The sequence below is a fragment of the Falco naumanni genome, chromosome 3, assembly GCF_017639655.2.
Source record: "Falco naumanni isolate bFalNau1 chromosome 3, bFalNau1.pat, whole genome shotgun sequence".
Lineage (NCBI taxonomy): Eukaryota > Metazoa > Chordata > Aves > Falconiformes > Falconidae > Falco > Falco naumanni.
Genome location: NC_054056.1, coordinates 74490081 through 74511985, shown reverse-complemented (window position 1 = coordinate 74511985; position 21905 = coordinate 74490081). Strand labels below are relative to the sequence as shown.

General features: G+C 39.1%; 1 protein-coding gene across 3 annotated transcripts in view; it reads left to right on the top strand.

The window, feature by feature from the left end:
* Positions 1-21905, top strand: part of PLAG1 (PLAG1 zinc finger) — a 49198-nt gene that overhangs the window by 6337 nt on the left and 20956 nt on the right. Inside the window, exon 2 of one of the 3 annotated variants that reach the window (XM_040585763.1) lies at positions 8109-8167. The exons of the other annotated variants lie outside the window; for them this stretch is intronic. The gene's annotated coding sequence lies outside the window, so the exon portion shown is untranslated. The remainder of the gene's footprint in view (positions 1-8108; positions 8168-21905) is intronic. 3 annotated transcript variants of the gene reach the window in all.

The window sequence follows — 21905 nt, the reverse complement described above, 5'->3', positions numbered from 1 at the left end:
CACAGAACAGTGAGTCAAAACTCTGAAGTAAAATAGCTCAAATCAGCTTTGAGAAGTCAAGTGGGAATCAGGAAAGTAAAACCTAGAATTGCCATCAGATGCAATTAAGAAATAACTATGTAAAGGAACTTGGAAGAATGCAAGAAGTGTCTGTTACAGTAAACTGAATTGCTATAATCTTCTTTTGCACTTAATGTGCTAAATTCCTTTCTCAAAGGAGAATATCCCTAGAAATCAGATTAGAAAGTGTTTAAAGGGAATTATTTGTCAAAGTTGTTTTTTTACTAAAGTTAGGATAACTAATAATAATCTCTTCCATATTGCTGTAGATAATGCTTTATTTTATATCATTTAACCATGCAGATTGCACATAGATTTACTTAAATATTGTACAGGTAATTTACCTGGTAGCCTGACACTGTGTATCATTAACTTTCACCCTAAAAGCTTTTCTTCATGGTTATGGGTCACATTATACTTTGAAGACTTCCAAGTCTGAAGTATTTCTCATGAAATAAGGTGTAGATGGTTGATTTTGTCTTACACACATTTACTGTGATTTGCCATGTAATCAAAAAGCAATGAGGATGTCAGAAAACTTATCTTCCCTCTTCATTTATTGAGTATGTATTTGTATACTACAGGGCATCAGATTTATCAGTGTGTAAGTTTTCTAAAAAGCCCTGGAAATCATCTGATTCTGAATTAATGAGATTTCATTACACTAAGTGTTGAAATAGCAGAAAGACCCAGTATATGCAAATCATATTTTACTGTCCCAAGTGCTTGTCCTTCTAATAAAACTGTTTATTGTGTGGTATATGTGTTTATCATGATTGTTACATTTATATGTAGTATCAGTGTACACACACACACACATATATATGTACACATATTTTAAGGGAACATCTGGCTGTTTAGGAAGAACATCATGTCTTTTGAATCAGTTGTGATATAGGTTTTTTAAAGAAGAGACCTTTTTGAAGGCAGAAAGAGAGATTCTGGCAGCTTACTATTAAATTTCAATCAAGCCTGTGTAGTTAGTAATAAAGCATTTACAAGTTTGTAAGTGCTAAGTTTCTTCAAACTCTTACTGTTACGTGTGGAATTTTCATTTATACTAATAGTGCATTTACTACATAATAATAGTGCATTTACATAATAATACAGTATTTATCACATGGAACTATAGGTACAATATAAATATGTAGAAGTAGGAATTGCCTGCAGCTGGTCTTATGTTTTCATAAGATGATACACTACAAAGGTGTAGATTTGTGGCGTTAGCTACTTGTTATCAGTTACCGGTGTTCTTCCCCTCACAAGTACTTTAAGAAGAGTGAGTATTAAACTAAAATAAAACAAACGTAAAAATCCTATCAGGGTTTTGTGCTCTGTTTAAAAGCTAAACATATACATTGTTCGAGCTTATTTTGTTCACTGGAAGTTATTGTGGTCAATACACGTGTAATTTATTTCATTTAGGACGCTAGGAAACAGTGAACCATATAGCTTGGAGAGGAGCTTAGACATAGCTGATAACAATAAATGCCACTTAATTCAAATCTGTAGATTTTTTTTCCCTCTGTGACTTGATAGTTTTCTTTAATTCTTTTGAATACTGGGATTGTGTTTAGACTAAACCACTTCTAATTATACCCCAGCACAAACATATAGCTTATGGCTATATTTTAATCAGTTTCAGAAAAAGTAATAAAAATATTATTGCATCTGTCAAAGGATGGTGTTGCTACATGCTATTTTAAATGGTGTTTAAGTACGGTTATAAGCATACCAGTACAATGAAATCAGTTCTATGCCTAAACAACAAAGTTGTATTATTTGTTACTTTAAAAGTTAACCGAGAATCATAATATATTAATTATCCTCATTATTCAGGCTGTTTTTAATATGTGTTGAAATTGCTTTAAAAAGTATATGTGAAATATTTATATCAAACTCATTTAATTTCTCATTACTTGTAAAATGCAGTATTTTCCCTGTTGTAATTTTAAAGGGGTTTTGTCTTAGCAGCATGAGCATATCCTTTTGGATATGCTCTTTTCTGAACTGAACAGTTCTTTCAGGTATTTAAAATTCTTCTGTTCTCTCAAAATGAATGCGTCCCATTAAGTGTTGATGCTGACCATTTTTGTACTACAGAAATTGCGCTGAGGAATAATGTGGAGATAACTTGTGCTATTGATGCTACAAGTATAGAAATTGGGTGTAGAGTAACATGGGAAACTTAATCATAATGGTATTTGGATGATGGGAGCAGTCCCAAACTGGATAAATGTTAAACTAGGCTATGAGGAAAAGATGTCAGGTTTTGCAGCCTTGTAGCATTAGTCAAATATCTGGTATCACTATTTCTCATAAGAAATACTCAAACACACTCCTAGAAGGCAAACATAAATCTAGATTTTACACTTTCAGAAATGATAAACCATGAAATAAGTTTCTTGGAAGAACCAAGAAATTTTAGAGGTCTCCCCTGCAGTATAATACTATTTTACCTTTGAAAACTTGACCACTTCAGAGTATTTGAGAACAAGTAAGTTAAGCCCATCTTGGGTAATCCATTTCCGTTTCTAGTACAGTTTTTATCTATGCATTGTGTAAAACAAACTTGTTACTTTTCATTATACTTAAATATTTGTGCATTTAAGCAGTTTTTAAATGCATAGGTTACTTGTTCATTTGGAGTAGAAAGGTGCTTTACTTTGGAGAGGTTGAATATGTATTACCATTTTCTGTTTTTTCTGTAGTTTGCCTAGTAAAAATACTGAACATAAAAGGAGACCAGATTTTTCTTCAAGCCTTGAGTGAAAAGGGAGATGTGGTCAGGAAGGGGTTCTGATGGCTTACGTCACTGCTCATCAGTCTCTCACAATATTTAAATCCTATGAATTTGGGATTTCAGTCATGCAGTAATGTTGCAGCCTAAAAACTGGTAACATATTCAGTTATCTTGAGATGAACTCCTCAATTCCTCATTAGGCAGACTGAGTTCCATAAAGGTTTTGTCTGAATAAGTACTTGAGTATTGTGCTGTTTGTTCCAGTTTTCATCAGGAATCAAGCTGTAGAAAGTCTCTCGACTCTGAGCAAACCCTCAAAGACTTCATGGATGCACTAAACCTCCCCTATTCCTGTCATAGTTTTAGTTGTTAAACTGTGGTTGAACATCAAATAATCCTTTCTGCTAAGCATCTGATTTTATCATAAAGGAAGTAGTTTGATATTTGGTGGAAGTTTTAGCATAAAGGTTTTATGTAGGTAGCTTACCAAAAAAGCTTAAAGGCAGACAGAAATTTGCCATCGGGTTGCAAGTACTCTGTAACCGTTACGTGTAGTCGTACTTAAATAGCATTTGTTTGTTGAGATAGACTCATAGTTTGAAGAAGGCAGAGCTTACCTGAGTTACTAATTCTTCTTTCCCAAATATACGTAAAAATTTGCAACCACTTTTGCTGCCGACAGTGCTCTGAAGATTATCCACCCATATCTCTCTTTCCCCCCCCAACTTTTTGTAACTTAGGCCTTTGTAGGAAGGTTAAGAGGTTTAGTGGTAGAGATCATAATGTATTTGTATCCCTCTTTTGAATGTACTGCTACTTAGCAACTTTGTAAATTCATTATGTGATTTTGTGTTTAGGGGGCACATCTGAGAGAATATGTAGTCAAAAGTATGTATACTCCACCCCAGTGCATGGCAGAGCATAGGCCTGAAGAGCAAGTATTCCAAGTTCTTTGTGTATTTTTATCCCGGTTATGTGGAGATAAAAATGTATTAATTCCCCCCCCCACACACACACACACTTGTTGCATTCATTTTTTTAGGAAGTCTGTTTCTTGATATTTTTTTGAGTGTTGCAGTGGCTGGCAAAGTTATTAAATGACCTGAACTACAGAATTTGTAGATGGAAGAAGGAGACCTTTTTTTTTCCCGTCTGATCTTAACCAGGTGATTTGAAAGTTTCTTTGGACTCTTCAACAGTGCTTTGCTGCAAATCAAAACAAATTAAATTGAACAAACAGTCAATAAAAATGCGTGTCCCAGCTTCCTCTGGCAAAGCTTATTAAAATCCAGTTGGATGCTGACAATTCTTTTCACTGTGACCTTCAAGATATTCAGCCTCTGCTTCATGCTTTCCAAATACCAACATTTCCATCTATCAGATTTTAGGTAGTTCATTAGTAAATGTACAGAAGTAACTGTATATTCTGTAGTGCTAACATTTTAAGCTTGTTTCAGAATGAGAGATCTGTGTTAAAGTTGAAATGCTTCTTGAGAGAGTGGTATTTTCCCATCTTTTTTTTTTTATTGTAACATCCGTTTGAGGTTCTTTCAGATAGCACTCATGAAAAGGAGTGATCTTTCAGGTTGTCAAGAATCAAGCTGTTCAGGGTTTTTTATAGGTTAAAATAAGTATTTTTTTTTAGCACCATTTGGAAACTGTTGGTCATTGAGGGTACAACATGGAACAGTAGAGTCATGTGCTTCTCAGCAGGGGATGCTGCTTAATGATGGAACTGCAGTGTCTTGAAAGTGGGACCTGCAGTGAAGGATTGGTCTCTTTCTACAGTGTGAACAGGGAATTGCTTTACTCTGGCTTTTACAAATAAATTAATTATTTGGAATAAGATCCTTCCTTCACTCACATTTTCATTTTTTCCTGCAGTATCAGAAATGGACACTTCAGGATGATTTTTCCAAGTCTGTCAACTTGAAAGGGGAATTAATGTAACCAAATATGAAGTTAGAGTATTTGAAAAGGACAAAAATCCTTTTACTAAAGATATTGAAAAAATATTTAACTATTTTAAAAGCAAGGGAAAATTACTACTATACTAATCCAATGATATTTTTTGACCTAGTAAATAATACTTAAATGTTGTGGGAAATTCATTTAGCAAGACCTTGGATTTCTTAGTAAGGGAATGTTTTTAATATTAATTTATTTATGAAAATAATACATAATGTACATTTAGAAGAATGTAGTTTTCCGTAACAAAACCACCAAAACTTTATCAAAGAAAAAAAATTTGGTTGTGTCCATATATATCTGTAACTTTTTTTTTTTTTTTGGGGGGGGGGGGGGGGGGGGGGTGTGGTGAAAAGCTTAGGTACCTAGACACGCATAGGTATTCGGAACCCTACCATGATTATTTCTGGGAGCTGTACAAACATAAAGCTCTTCTACTACATTCAGATAGCGCATGATAAAGTGCTTTCTAAGGTTAATGAGTTTGTTGGCTTTGTGGATTTGAATTCAGAATTAAAAGGGATACATAGAAGAGTGATATGGTACTGATTTAGAAGCGCACAGTATTTTAGTCCAGTGTTGGAAGTGTATATTATAAAACTTGAATGTAAACGTTACGTGGCTTTGGAGTAGACTTTCTAGTAATGTGGATTGTACCTAGGAAAACAAGTGTTTTGTTTTGTCAGAATGACCATTTCCCTATGGTGAATTTGCTTTTAATTGGATTCTGCTCCATGATCTTTTTTTTCTTGTTATTTGCATGGAATTGTGCTCATGCTTTTTCCTCAAAACAAATACAAAGAGCATTATACTCCTGCTGTGATTATTATGCATAACACCTCTGACTCAGCAGATCAAAAGTTATGTTTATTGGAAAACAGAATTAACATTTCATATTTTTTTTAAAGACCACTTAAAAATAGCTGTGTCAAAAGAGTTTATACTTCTAACATGCTCATCCACTAAATCATCATACATCATTCTGTAGGCAATGTTTTTATTCCAGGCAGCTACTTCTTACTAGAGTCCGTCTGAAAGGTTTCAGGTTATCACAGAAATATACCCATAAACTTGAACTCTGATGGAGAGAGGCTTCTTTAATAGAATGCATAATACGTGCATTATCAAACTGCAGCCTTTTTTCCAAGAATTGTTTTATATGTTAGCACGGTTTGGCCTGCTTTAAGGCATTCTTGTTATTTGAGAAAAATTGTTGATTAAAAATGGCATATGCAAAAAACCTGTTCTCAGTGTGTGTGGGCAGCAATTCCTAATTTTGATGTAGGATATTGTTTTGTGATAGCCAAATACCTGACTGGAATGCTATACTGATTATGGCAGAGATAGAGTAAAGGAGAATGGGAATTGATGCCAGATGGATTAGTAGTTTCAGTTGCTAATCTTGCCCCATGTTCCTCTGCCACTTTGTTTGCTTTTTTGATTTTTGCAATTGTATACTGTCGCTGTGTAGAGTCACACAAACGTGGGAAACAGCAATACTGACTTGGCAGAAAATTCCGTAAAGTGCAAAAAATACAACAGGAAAATAATAGTTAGGATTTATCTTTTGACTTCAGAAATCTTAGATGTTACTTATAAGAGCAGTAGATATGTGTCTGTTAGTCTGAAATTTGACATTAGGTTGACTGCCACTGTGTACATCAGTGGCTAGAATATTTTAGGTGTTAAACACCAATACAAGGAATTTGCTTATACTTAGTTGAATTACTGTGCAAAGTTTGCTGAAACAGCTTAGAAATAACCATTTTCATTTATTTTTACCAGTGCTTATAATACAAAGTGGTACAACATGAGTGAAAAGTTTAGTTAGTAGTTACTACTTGGTATTCTATTCTGGCTAGGTATGGAGCTGTAGTTAATGTTATCTGACAGATTAGAGTGTTTAACTTGAAAATGTGCTGCTGCTTGACTGGCGAGTCGGGGACATTGCCTACTGTGATTCCCTCCTGGCAAGAAGTCTGTAAAGACCTTTTTAAGGCAAGCCTGCCTGTATTTGAAACTAATAGGTAAGGTGAGACGCACCGCTTTCTTCTTTAGGCACACTAAAACACCTTTTGTGATTTAGGCCAATATATTTTTAAGCTGGAGAAGTGTGTTTCATATAATCTAAAAGATTCCTCGGGTTTGGTGGCATTAGCCCTGTACCTTGAAGCATGATTCTGTGGGGGTTTTGTTACGCTGGTAGTCTGTGGACACACATGACCACAGCATAGTATGTCATATTGTTGATGGCTTCTATATACAACCATCTGCAAAGAACAGTGCCATGATGAGACACAGGGAGCATATAAGGAAAGAAGATAGCGTGTGTTATAGAGCAAAATGAAACGTTATAGGGCCTACACTGAGGATGCAGTGACAGTCCAAAGAAGATTATCCTCACAGTGTTGTTTTGTGAGGCTATGTACTGTTTGTATGCGATAGTACTTTCTACATATCACCTATAGATTATGTTAAATAAATGAAGTATTTTCAACAAGGAGTTTTATGTTTTAGTAGACTGGGGTGCTGCATGGAAGTAACTATGTCAGTCTTTTTGTAAATTGTTTTTAAATAGACTGTTGAATAAGGTGGTGTTCCAAACAGTCACAGTTTAAAATCCTGATAAGGAAGGGATTGTTGTGAAGCGTTTTGTTCCGAAGCTGTGTACTGAATCATCCTGGCAGATGGAGTTCTTCATTCTTCCAGGGCTGGATTTTCACTGAACAATTAGATGAAGTTACCTACATTTGAACTGATTCCTGAAGTTAGCCAAACTAGAGTGAAAACAATAATGCTGAAAAACAGTACATAAACAACACTGTGGAGCTGGGTCATTAACTGCATTAGTAAAAAATACGTTGCTTGCCTCACTGGTGTTAAAAAAAAATAAATAAGAAAACAACCTAGAGAGTTTTGTATGTGATTAGGATAGGGTATTACTCAATTTATATGTATGGCCAGTGCAGAAACAGAGAATGTCTCTAAATTCAGCAAGTGGCGTGTGTTGCTCTAAAGGCAGCAAGTGACTCATGTGACTGTCTTAGCAGCTGGGCAGCAAGATTAGAGAGCTACTACGTACACATTCCCTTACTGAGGGGTCCAAGCTATTGCTAAATGAAGTTGTATTACTGCCAACCACTGAATAACGGGCATAAGAAAATATAGTAAATAAGTGTGTCATCAGGTTAGTGAAGTAGTTATTTCAGACAGGCATTAAAGTGAAGGAAAAAAACCCCAACTTTTCTGAGATTCATATTTAGAAGATTTTTGTCCTTTTTTTCGAAGACTCAACTTCATGTAAGATTACATGTTAATTGTTCGTTTCAATTTGCAGATTTGCAAAAGTCATCTTGAAATGGCTGTTTCTGACACTGCAGGGAAAAAAATGAGAATGTGAGTGAAGAATCTTATTCCAAAGAACTCATTTATTTGTAAAAGTACTAAAAATATGCTTGTATCATGAAGTATTTTGATTTGAACTGAAATTGGCAAAGCATATACTTCTTGGTCACTTGCTAATTTGAAGACTTATTCATGATGTTATTCCTCATGTATGTCCTAATTATAAGAATTCGTGAGGTTTATTCCAGATTGTCTTTAAGTTTTCCTGGCATGCCAGTATGGATTAGTGGAATATGTATTAATTTTTTTTTTATGTTTCCCTAATCTAATTTTTTTTATTTTACTCAGACAATTGCTTTTCTTTAAAGTTGCTAAAAAATTGTGAATGCTTTGTCCTTTATATGTCTGCATGTATTTACAGTTACACATTGATATTTCAACTGTTATTTATGGATTTAAACTCCAAAGTGTCACCCTGTCAAACATGTCTTTAAGACTAACACTCTTAAGACCTCCTTTCAGTCTTGAGGACCAAAGGACATATGCTTGACTGTTGCAATCAAGTAAATTGATACAGAAATCAAGAAGACATGACTATGAAGTTCCTTAGTGCTATTCTTAGTGTCAACTTTCAGCCCATAATTATGTTTTTAAGATGAGAGTGTATTTACTGATGAGGAGCTTTTATATTTAAAAAACCAAAACAGATGAGGGTCAAGCCCATGATAAGTTCCTTATAGTAAAAGAGGACCAGAAAAGTGTGTGTTTCTAGCCATCATCACTGTGTCCCACTGTCCTCAACAACATTAACTGTTTGTTATTCTGCTTCAGGTTTTCTGGATTTCTGATTTCTCTCTTTTCCTGTCTAGTAATGATTTGTTTCCCATCTTGTTACTCTTTAATGTCTATTCCAAGTTTGTGCCATTGTCCTTAACAATGGTTTTCATTCACGTCTCTAAGAAAAAATGGAGAGCATAAAATAAGGTTGTCCAGGGTTGTCAGTGCTTCTGAAAACTACCTTCTCAAGGTATTTTAATATTTCAAAACACCTTGTTGATCTGGCCTTTTTATTTTTGCAAGTGTTTAGATTTCTTCATAATTGCCTCTTATCATTTAGTATTTTGAGATCTTTGATTTATAGGAAATGTTGTTTCATTTTTGTTCTGATTCATCCTGTCCTGAATGTTTCATTACTACTTTTTTAAATGTACCGTTTTCCCATACTAGATTGTTTTTCTACTCTGCTTTCATCATTTTTCAGTCACATATTGCTCATCAGTTGCAAAAGAAAAACGTTTGAAAATGTTTGTGTGCTTATTGCTCATCAGTTGCAAAAGAAAAACGTTTGAAAATGTTTGTGTGCTTATTACTGCACTGCTTAGTCTGATGGTGCTCTGTAACATAGGAGCACTAGGAAGCAGAGGGGTATTTGTGTCTTGGTAAGTCGTTTATAGATAAAGCACTAGCAGATTGTGGCTGAGGATATACCTGCAAAATGTGTCGATCATCTGACTACTTGAATGCTTCAGTGGGTTCTTGTGTGCTGTTTTTAACACATTCCTTGAGATGAACCATAAGAAATGTCCACCTGGCAACAGAGTTTCAGGTCCTGGGTCTTGCTGCACTGTGTGCACCGCACCAGCTCCTTGGGCTCAGACTTCTCACCGCTCCCCCACCCCTGGGAAGAACTCTGCCGTACTGCAGGTTGGGTTGAGCTGCTTCCCTTTCTTCTGCAACGTGCTGTTTTGAGCACCTTTTGCACAGCTGGAAGAATTATATAAAATAAACAGCTGTCCTGAGAGGATATTTGCGTCAACTTGGACTTTGGCTTGTTTGTTTCTTTCAGCATTACGCCCAAAATTTCTTAGGCACAAATTTGTGCTGCTCCACTGAACTAAAAAGGGAAGTATCATCTCATGGAATTTACTAAAGAGGAAAGCTCTTAAGCTACTTCTAGCCAAAAATACAGTATTTTCTTTAATGAATCTGATTTCCAAGTGGCCAAGGAGAAGCAGCCCATCAAGATCAACCAAAAATACCTCCTATTTGTGTGAGGTCGCCTCTTATAAGCAGGCATGGTTTAAGAAAGGAATAGGAGAGATTCTTGCTTGATATAGTCCTTCTCCCCCTGCTTCCTCATGCCATTGTGTTCTTAGGATGGGGAATTATGGTGTTTGCTTCCTAGAAAATCCTGTTAGAAAATCATGGATCTTTTGAAGGAAGTTGAGGTGCTGTTTCTGATGCTATTTCTGTCCTTCTGGTGAGAGTTTCACAGCGTTACTGTGGCAGTGTGTGCCACCTGCCCAATATGCTTTCCTTTTGCAGGAAGACCTACAACTAAGAATAAAAAATGTTTTGGGGAACGTTTGCAGCTCTTTTTTAAAAAGCTCAGCCTGTGCTCTCTGGCAGCGTTTCTTAGGGCTGGAGTTGCAGTCTCCTGGTTTCCCTTGCACCAGGACCAGGGGAGGCCTGGCAAGTTAGCTGGAAGTTGAGAGCTGATCAGAAGTGACTCTTGAGGTCTTCAGTTTCAGATATGATGTTGGTATTTGGTTCTTTTAAGGAGTGACAAGCTTCCCAGTGATGAGAGAATTTCAGTGCCTTTGGAAAGACAGAAATCTTGGTTCTAGTATCCTCTGAGAAAGCAAGCCTTCTAGGGCAAGCTGAAAAGTAAAGCATGGGAAGGATCGGAGCCCAGATAACTGAAGCACTCTTCTCCAGTAACTATAGATACTGTGGTCTTTCACAGGAGAGCAGTGGACAGGAAGAATGTTTGTTTCTAAGCACTGATGACCGGGTAAGAATAAATAGAACTAAAGGAGGCTCTCGGAGTTGTGTTGCTTTGTTCATGTCTTTAAAAAAAAAAAAAAAAAAGCAGCATCCATTTTTAGGATTCCATGTACTAGAGGCTGAAAAGGAAAACACAGCAGGCATCTGTCCTTACCCTAAGAAGCTTACAGTGTTACTTGAAGGAGGAGAACTGAGACATGTGGAAAGGAAAGGGGAAAAAGCAGTTAAAGTACTTGTGGTTGCATGTATGCACCCTGTTTAATTTTGTGTGCTAATTTAACAACAGTGGCTGACACTACTGTTTTTAAATAAAAAAGTAAATTCAGCTGTCCCTCATTTACACAAAGCCAAATTATGTTCCTCTCAGTCATCGCCATGGGCACTCCTATGCTATCCTACTTTTCAGGCCCTGGATCACTGAAGGCAAATACCCAGTGGGATGCTAGTTCTCAAAGCTGTATGTATCCTGCAGATGGGAGTTCGCAAGCCAGTTTGCTGGCTGGAAACTTATGCATGGATCTTGACAATGGAACATATTTATACAGAGTTCTGGTATGCTCTCTAGCACATTTGATGTTTTGCCTCAGGCTCTGGATACTTTGAGAAATCCTACCCTACAATCACAGTCCATACCCTTGTGAAATACCTAGCTGCTTGTACATGGTTTCTGACGCTTGCGATGGAGAGACACTACTTGCCCAACCTGCATCATGACACTTGTACTGTAAGCACCTTGATAGCAAAGCAGGAGAGCCTGCAGTGCATGCTCAGGATAAAATGCAGAGTGAGAATAAAATAAATGGCTCTTATGGTTTTTCTGAGGGTTGCTTTTTTAAGAATCAAGTTTCTGTGGCATTTTTTGGGAGAACCTGTTTTGAGATTACTAGGCCAAGTTTTTCAAAACAATTGTCTTCATAATCTGTTTAGAACACAGCTTTCACTGCCTTCCACTGCAGCTGCAGGCACTAAGTGTTTCTGCAAATCACTCCTTGTAGACCCATGCCAAGGACCTGGAAAATTAATGACCTCTTCTGTTGCATTCAATTTAAGTGACACAGAGATCTCTAGTAGAATCCGAGTCCTCTAGGACAATATTCAATTATCTGGCGCAAAATATTGGTTTATGAATGGCTAAGGAGCTTGTGGAATAAATAATCAAGAAATTGGCCAAATTTGGGTAAAATCACAGCTCTACCACTATCCCTGTGTAATTTCAAGTCTCCATCCCAAGGGGCAGGGATTCAAAACTCTAGGAAAAGGAAAAGTAGGAAAAGTCTGTCAGAATCTTTTGACACAGGCAAAACCTTTTTTTACATTAACCTTTATTTTTTTTAAATGGCTGTACTGTTTTGAATGAATAAAAAGTGAAGAAACAAAACACTGAAGCAGACACTAACCTGTAAAATTTCAGCCCAAACGATGGCAGTCTGGCAAAGTTGTAAGTTGTCTTATGTAGAGGGGTTTGTCTTATAATGGCAAGTGTTTGGCAGCATGGTGAAATGTGATCCTACTCATTCTGCCAGTAGTAAAATATGCTGGGTTTGAGTTAGCATTTGTACCTACTGACAACAGTGCCAGTTCTTGTGTAAATTAACAGAGGAATTGTCCTGCTTTCAAATCAAGACTTGTTAGAAAACTGTTATCACAGGTCTTACCAGCCCTATCAAGGCCTGAGATGACAAATACCACTTTTAATCAACCTGATAAATGCTGATCAAATTCTATGTTTGCATTTTATTTACTAAGAATAATTACACTTGTGAACATACCAAAGCCAGGTGTTCTGTTTCTGACAATGGCAAAACCAAAGATGTGGTGACAGGCACAAGAGCAGGGCAAACATGTAGGGATGGCTTTCCCAGAGTATGCACCTCGTCTTTAATAATTCACTTGTCAAAGGCTTTCTGAGCCAGACATGGTGGGGTGTGTATGTAGTTACTTTTACTGGACTTTTCCCATAACTTTTTCCTGTGGCCTCTTGAGCCTTTGTAAACTCTTTAAGTGTCTAAATGCCCTGTTGCAAGGAGTTCCACAGCAGAAATGTGTGAAGAACAGGTATGTTTCCTTCTTGAGCCTGTGTCCTCATAATTTCATTTCACGTCTCCAGCTTTTTTATTGGAAGAGACAGTAACTACTGGTCTGTTCAGCTTTGTCTGTCAGTCTCCAGCCACTTCAGTGCAGGTATACCTGCATGCCATTCAGTTGCATCTCCCTTGTCTGCACATTTATTTATTCCTTCAGAGAACTTCGCTTGCTTTGTGGAGCTCGATTTCCTTTTCCAAGTTGTGTTGCCTCTTCACCAGTGTGTTGTATTTGTTCACATGTCCTTCTACCATACCCCTGCCCCCGTTGTTCAAGTGTATGCTGACTTGCCTGATGTAGATGTCAAGCTTACTGTAGTACTTCAGTGGAAATTGGGAATTGTTAGGAAAGAAATAAAACAGGCAGCAATCCATGGCGTGTCTGTCTCCTGACTAGTGCACAAAAGATATATGCAGAGTGGCAAAATTACGGGACAAGGTGATGAATATGAAAAAAGTAGTGAAACAGCTTCCATGCAAGGAAGGCCTAAGTGGGCTTAGACTTTTCAGCCTGGTAAGAGACTACAAAAGGGAGAATACAATAGGGGTTTCATAGCACAGACAGGGGATCGTAAAGGAATCATGAGTGGCATAGATGGGATGAAGGGGGACCAAAATTATTAGCTGAGAGGAAGGAGAAATAGTGAGAGATGTGTTCAGAACAAGCTAAAAGAAAGCAGTTGTTAATAAAATGTGAAAATAAGCTGTGGAACTCCTTGCCACTGGGTGTTGCAAGTTAAAAAGCTTACATAGGCAGAGGAGGGGGCTGCCAAGTTAGTGGAAAAGAGGGTTATTAAATCTTTCCAGCTCAGGAAGTCCCTAAATCACAAATGGTGATAATTCTCCAAAATACTACATGCTTACCTTCCTCATGATCTGCTGTTGGCTGTTACTGGAGCAAGGTTGCTGGGCTCGATGGGCTTCTGCATTGACCTGCTAGGACCATCGTTGCGTCCTGATGAGTATTCAGGGACACAGACTAGAGCACATCACCCAGAAGTGGAACAAATCATTCTGAGTCAAGTGCCTTGCTGTCACAGAAACCATGTCTGTGTCTGTAAACCTGTGTAGACCCACTTGCGAGCTAGTTACATTTTTTCCTCTATTCGCATCCCTATCTTCTAACATGTAAACTTGAAGCCAGTGTTTTGTTGTTTAAGAACCCTTTTAATTTCCAGCCTAAACTTACTTTTGATAAGCTTATAGTTATTCTTTATGCCAGCCATGCTGATTGTCTCCTTGGTGTACTTGTTAAGACCTTTTGCCTTTTTTTTTTCTTTTTTTTTTTCTTTTGTCAGTTGTTTTGTTGTGCTGCCCCAAATAAGTTTTTTGTGAATATGTATTACCAGATTTGTACACAGTGTTCCCGGCAAGATCTTGGTATTCTGCTATAGTGCCATCTATATGTCCCTTTCTGCACTGGAAATACAGCTGCTTTTTTTGAATCGTTATATTTTCTGTCTTCTGAACCAGCTCTCCTTAGTGACTTTTACTAGCTACTTATAGGGTGGTTATACTGTTTCCTTCTCTGTTAATTCCAACTAATGATTCATCATTTTTCAGCAGAAACCATTAGTCTTTTCAGTGTGTTACTCTGCCCTTTGTTACTTTTTCATCCCCTTTCTGTCGTGGCTATCCTTAAGGTTTGTTGCAGTTTTTCTTGTGTGCTGTTTCAGTCTGCACTGTACTTCTGGTACCTCCTAGTTTCTTATTTTTTACACATTTTGGTAGTGCTCACTTAAAGGCATTAAAAAAAAAACCTAAAAAGCTGAATCAAAAAAGACTGAAGACCACTCTTGGCAGAAGTCCATATCCACCTTTCAGAAAGAAATCTGTTGTCATCTCTTCTTGATCTGCTGCTTTTCCTGCCATACTATTCTTAAACTAAGCCCTCTCTTCTCAGCTCAGCAAACTACTGCTCGGGTGGTAGTACACAGTGTATCAGACTTCTTACTGAGTGAGACTAGAAGTATTGTGCTTCTGCTGTATAGGCTATTTTATCATGTTGAAGAAAAGTTGAGTGTTTGACATGTTTCAACTTTTAAAAAACGTGTTATGTTTTATTTTATTTTTCTCTTTACTTTCATGTTTTCATTCTTTCTTTGAAAACACGCTCCAAGCAAGACTCCATGCTATCATCATGAATTTTAAGTCCAGATAACTTTTCTCCACCTTTCCTCAATATTGAAATGAGGCCAAAAGTGTTTATTTGGATTTGATGCTGTTCTGAGACTCTTACATCTCATCACATGGCAGCCTTGCTTCCTGTTAAGTCAGAAGATAGTATTTCAATGTGAAAGGTAAGGTTATAGAAGTGTACTAGAGACTTTTTTTTAAATTCGCCTTTCGGTAGCACCTGTGCTGGTCTCTGTGGTTGGTAGCCATCTCTGGTGCAGAGAACTGTACACTTCTACCTTATTTTCACTGTAGTGGGAATAGTGAGTTCAAACAACAGTTTCCTGGTGCTTCTTTCTGTTGTGATTGTAGGTGTTTGGCAGACTTAGTTCTGACCACGTTTATTCAAGTAAATAGATGCACTGCCAATAATATGAACTTAGTCATTTAGTACCTGTCATCAGCCATGCTAAGGTGAGAGCACCTCACAGTGCTGTGATACTCCATCAGTCTGTTGTGCTCAGTCCGTTCTGCCAGATTGGTTCCCCTCGCTGCCCTCTTGGATGTTGGGTCTGCAGGATGGAGGTGGTGCCAAATCCCCTTTTGCAGGGTGCTGAAATGTCTGCCGTTCCTGACCCTTAATGTCTGCTCAGCCTGGTTAGTGCCAAGAGACCACAGGAAATCTGTGGGTGCGCTTTCTTGGTGGTTTGCAGTTTGGATTAGAGCTGCGGGAATCCCAACCTGCTCATCCCTGTACCTGAGATGGTTCTTCTCTGCCTGCCGGCACTAAGCCACTCTAAAGTCTTAGGCTGCACAGACATGGTTGGCATTCTTTCTGTAGATTTAATTTTACTGTTTTAGCTCTCTGGCTTGGTACGCTGTGTGGCCAGACAAGTGCCAGGGCAAGAGGGAAAGGGAGGAAGGAAGAAGCACCATACCTTAAACTGTTTCAGTGTGGAGGCACGCTCAAAATAACTAAGCTCTGGACAGGCTGAGTACCGTCTGTGCTCTCTTCAACGTGACAGCTGGACAGATGTGTCCATCTCCAATCCCAAAGGGTTAGCCAAGGTGCTGTGCCGGAGCTGTTATTCCCTGCCTCCAAGCTGCTCCTGGGTGCGTGAGCCTGGCACCGTTTCACCGCACAGCCTGGCCTCCAGCAAGGAGGTGGCTTGTGTCTGGCCAGCTGGGGGTGTTGGCTGGGCACAGTTGCCTCTGCCTATGGCTGACCCAGTAAATAAGGTGCTTGCTTAGGTGGAGTTACCTAATTCTAGAGATCACTGCTTTGCTTTTGGGATTGGGTCCAGAGATGGGAAGGTAACTGCTGAAGCTGCTTGCCAAGGCAGCTATCAAATCTGATGAGGGATCAGGCCTTGAGGTTAACTGGCAGCAATTATCTGTACCATAGTTATACCCACACTGAGTGATTCTTCAGTGTTTTGTTTTGTGTTGAGTTTTTTTTTGTTGTAAAAAAACCCCAAAATACAAAAAAAACGAAACCCCAAAAGGTGATGTCTCACAGTGCTGGTTTCTGTGGACCTGTAATTCAAGGGAAGTATCAGCTCTTGTGTTTGCAAGTACAGCCTTTTGGGTACAAAGCCTAAAGTTTTGGTGACAACTGTGGTAACAATGAGACTGAAATACAGATGTCTGACATGTTCTCGTGTTCCCATTTAGGATGCAGGCTGCTCTGAAAACCACCCCCCTGCTTTGGTAAGGAAACAAATTATGTCGGAAAGGGACATGTTGAAATCATCAGGCTCTTGTAGCTGTTTTGGTAGCGTTGTGTTATTTTTCTTAGCTGTTCTTTCACATAACCCCAACTCTTTTTCTTACTATTTTGTACCAGGCCCTTCAGCAGATGTTTCCCCCCAGCACTAGTCATGGTGGCAGCTTGGGCTGAGTGGTGGGGCTGGGAGAGAGTGGTGTGTTTAGGGAGAGGGATGGGAGATTACCATTGCCATGGGTCAGAAATAAGTGTTTTGTGTGTGGTCGATAATATGTAACAGCAGGAGAAGGTGATGCATACCTTTCTTGACTCTGGCAGATTTCTGCGATACGATAGGAGGCAGGAAAGAAATGTAATTTCTACAGCCAAGTTTCTATGTGTTACTTTCTCATGTGTTCTTAATGATAGAAAGCTTGGGTGGGTGCCATACTGTCAGACTGTATTACCCAGTGTTAGCTGGGTCATGAATCTGTGCTTCGTGTTCACAAGTATTTCTTTTTTTTTTTTTTTTTTTTTTAAAGACTGCTCATCTGTGTAGTTACAAACACTGATGGCATGGGCATGAGTCTCCACATCTCCCTTGCCTGCCCTCTGGTACTCAGATTTGGGTAAGCAGGGAAGTTGCAGTTTGAAAATTGTAGTTGTAACATTATCTGTTCGAAGTAAAGAAAAAAAGTCCTGCTAAAACAAGTATTGTAGACCACACTAGATCGGCTTCAGATAAGCCTGCCCATTATTGTGTGCAATTAGACCAAGTGTTTTAAAGGATTAGTAGATACTGTATTTTAAGAGTTTGGTTAGTGGTAGGAAGTAAGGCTGCCAGTGAAATTTTTCTTCTTGAGTCCAAATGCAAAGATCTCTTATTAAAATTTATCCAGTTGTTCTGCTTTTCTTAACAGAAGGTTCATAGGTCATAGAAACAAGTGCGGTATGAAATTTCAAACCCAATAGTCACCTGCTTTTAAAGAAAAACAAAAGAAAGTAATATTCCCTCATTTTAGAAGACAATGCAGTCAACTACTGCCTAGTGCTGTCAAAATATGCCCCTGTTTGTTTACATTCATGTGTAATCTAAACTGTTTTGATTTTTGTTAGTGTTATTTTAGCTGTAGAAGCTGTACAGGGTACCAAGGATTTCATTGGCTTTCTTTCTAGCTCCTTTTTCGTAAGAAAAGGTGACCATACCAAGGCTGTGAATAATCCTATCAGTATTCAAATCTGTTGGACAGTGAGCGTTGCCTTTGATTCGGTAACAGTGCTGCTTTGCCTCTGCTCTGTTTCAATTCACTTTTTAGGCCTCCTTCTCTTCATGGGAATCTCTGTTTCGGGAATTTTTTTACCAACTTGTCACCTGCCAGATAAAGAGGGGCAGGGGGAAGAGACTGCTTTCTTAACAACTGTTTCGAGAGAGCTCTGTTGTTCCTAATCCACCTATAATTTGTTTCCTCTTCCTTAATCTTCTTTTGCCCCTATCTCCAAACCTCTTTACCTTCGTCCTCATCATTCCTCCCTCCCTGATGGTTGGTTTTGGAAGAAGCCGGGAGGTGTGGTTAGATGCCAGAAGAGCTCAGTTATTACTTACACAGGGAAGTTTCATCCTGTCCGACAAGTGTGCTATTCGTAGCCTTGAGGGATATATCTAAAGGGCACAGAGTTTCCACTCAAAATTTAAGTAGATTAGATATGTATACATATTTGTTGTGACTTGGCAGGTATCCCAGTGCCTGAGGTCTTAAAACATATACTTTGCTAGACCCAAGGCAAGCTCAACTGCATGTTTCAAAAGATGCTCTGGAGAGATGGGAGGCTGCTGTTTGGAGTTCACAAAAGTGTTACGCTCTCTAGATCTGATACGACGCAGGAATTCTGACTGCTGTTCTGTCTAGTCCTGTATTTTGTCTTGATACTAACTGCTATCAGAAGCTTCGAGTGAATCAGAAGATACAGAGGAGAAGATCCTTTCTTCTTTAGCTCTCTGCTGGTTTGGATTTTGTCCTGAAAAGGGGGGCGGTGGTTATTTTTTCTGAAGCCCTCTTGAAATTGTATTATAGTTCTGGATGATTCAGTTATCTGCGCAAGTCTTGTCTGTCTAACTGTATGTTACCTTCTGGCAATAAATCTCACAGGCTAACACTTTGCTGTTAAAAACTAAAGAACTAGTATTTATTGGTTTAAAATTTGTTATGCTGTGGTTTTATTGAATGTCTCTGTCATAAGAACAGATGAAACCATCTGAGCAAGTTACTGTACTGCTAATTATTTTAATAGTTTTATCTTGTCATCTGGTTAAAAAAACCCACCAAACACACAAAACATAAAACTGCAGCCTCAAAATTCAGGTGCTGCAGATATGCTGGAGGGAACTGTGAAGTTAAAACAGCTGTATTTTATGAAATTCTGTTTGGTATGGCACTTTTCCTTATAAGGTCCAATGACCAATTGTTTTGATTATTTAGAAGGAAAAAATTCCATGAGAACTGTTACTGAAAATGACTAACTTGGCATTAGTGATCTGTCGCTCTTACGGCGTTTGATGCAATACTGAAGTTAATTAAGATAGCTGAAATATCCAGTTAGCCTCTCCATGCTTCAGCTGTTCAGATGTGACCTGTTCATTACATTTTCTTGTAAATTGCTAATGATATCTGTAAATAAATACTCCTGTTTGTAGTGCTGTTGTCTTAACATCCAAACCTTTGCAAATAACGAACAGCCTGTGTGTCCAGCAGAAAGCCTGAACACTTGATCCACAGTGCACAGTGACCTGCGGGCTTTTGCAGCAAGGAGCTGAAGTGCTTCCGCAGGTTTTGCCATTAGAGCAGTGAAACCTTTGAAGAAGGAATGTGGCGTTGCAATTGCTAATGGACAGTGGGGGATCTGCAAGAGCTGAGTGGCTGGGGCTGCACCTTAGAAACTAGGGATGGTCAGGTTGCAAAAGGGCATACTTGACAGAGAGGTAGGCTGGATTTTGTTAAGTGGTTTTGTTTCTTTATTTAAGCAAGGATTGGAGGTTGATAAAAATGCCGTAGCTGATATGCGGTAGATACGAGCTGCTTCTGCTCAAGATTGCACAGGGGTACATGAGACATATGGGACCAGGACTTAGCAGATCTGAAATGTATGTCCACCTGACCCATTATTTTGGCATCTCAGTGGCTTAGAGAAGATATGCTTGAGTTACTACAGTTGCTCAAACCCATTTGTGTTACCTATTAGTCTCTTAAAGGCAGAGGATGAGGAATAATCAGTTGTTGGGATTTTTTACCTTCTGCATGATATTCTTCCTGTAGGTTGAAAAAAGATTTGCCCTAACAAACAGAAACTGCGTGTAAAATTGACGGCATTTTCTGTTTGATTGGTTGCTTTTTTTTTTTACTTCTATTTTGCTTTTCTAAGTGTGGAAACATAGGATTCACTCAAGCAGATAATAGGTAGAATTGTCCCTTTGTGAACCTTAAAATGGAGGTAGTGAGAAAGAATGTCTAGGCTGTTGATCACTGGGAAATAATTAACAAAAAAAATTTACTATGGCTTAGTCCACAGTCAGATGTTACCTTGAACACGCTTCAGTTTGTCTTACAGCATCATGTGCCCATGCTGAACTTCATTCTCAAAGTTGTATCAAAAAGGACTACTTACTGTAGTAAGAGCAGTAAATGCTTGTTGCAGTGAGTGAGTTTCTTCTCTAAGGTTTCTTTGGGTTAATTGCTTATAGTGTGATGGAGTTTGTATTTCTTCTCACCTGGCTCACTCCCCATGTCCTTCTTTACTCCAGGATCATCCTGACTGGAGGTAAATGCTCCATGCGTGCTGGCAGGTAGCCAAGAGTGCTGCTTTTTGTGGTGAGGGTTGTAAGCAAGTTGGTTGTAATGACTGATTAGTTTTGAAGAGTCTGCCCAAGGCTCTGGTGGCCTCCAGTTCATGTATGTCTGACCCGACTCAGATATGAATCATTAGGGGATGGACAGGTACAGGTCACTGCCCACATAAATGAAAGCAAGAGGGCACACCTGGCCTCAGGGCTGAGTCAACACAAAGGACCACAAAGGATGTAGCAGAAGGCAAAGAAACACAACGGGATTCTTGATCAGTGTCCTCATACATGCTCTGGGCTGTGGTTTTGCAAATGCATTGCCACCAAATCCAGGAGAGATCTTTCTTTCCCCCCTGGATGGTGCACAGTGCCATAGGAGAGGCCCGAGACAACTGGGTAAAAACCCATCAAATGAAGGTCTCACCTATGCCATAGTGTCCAGTTGGGCCTGGGCCTGCTGCAAGCATTGTGACTCATCAGATGTGAACAATACCCAAGAAGCAGCTACAGGATCCTGCAGAGGCTGGAGAAGGAAAAATCCGGTAAGTATTGCATGCCCAATTGCACAATAACTTCACAGGAGAGTTCAAACTACTCTTTCTGGAGCAGAGCTCTCTCACTCAGGTAGCAGCCTTCCCCTTGCCATTTAACTTAGCCATTCTCAAACTTAGATCAGACTCTTGTTTTATTTATTTGCTGTGGACTCCTCATCTGCACAGATGCACTGTCACTCACTGGCCACCTCTGAACTTCTCTGCGCTCCAGCTACTGTCCCTACATCCCTGCATTTCTCTTGCCCTCTCACCCAGAGTAACAGCCTTTACTGTTGGTATCCCCTACCCCAAAATTCTGCATGTAAAATCCAGCAAATTCAGTTCAGTCTTCGCTCAGCTATCCTTGCCTAGTTATCAGTCCAGCTGTACTGAAGGACTTCTCAGAAACTCTACCGTATCAGCTCCTTTGTACCTCTCTGTCTTCTCCATCCCAGGAGGAGTGGCATCAAGTTGTCTTCACTGTCCAAGTCTTTGCGACTGTCCTGTAGCTACCTTGCCCTGTTTCGGAAGCCTGGAGATCTCTAGGAGAGAGGTGACCCTGCTCTTGGTGCAGATGTCACCACGGAGCACAGCATGCTGCCTGCTCCCTGCTTTGGGGAGCCCTGGGGCTGTGGGGAAGGCACGAAGCAGCCAGCCCAGCTAGACTCAGCCAGGAGCATGCCTGTCCCAGCTGAGCCAGCGCCACTGCATGGCTCACCTCCATGCTCCCCAG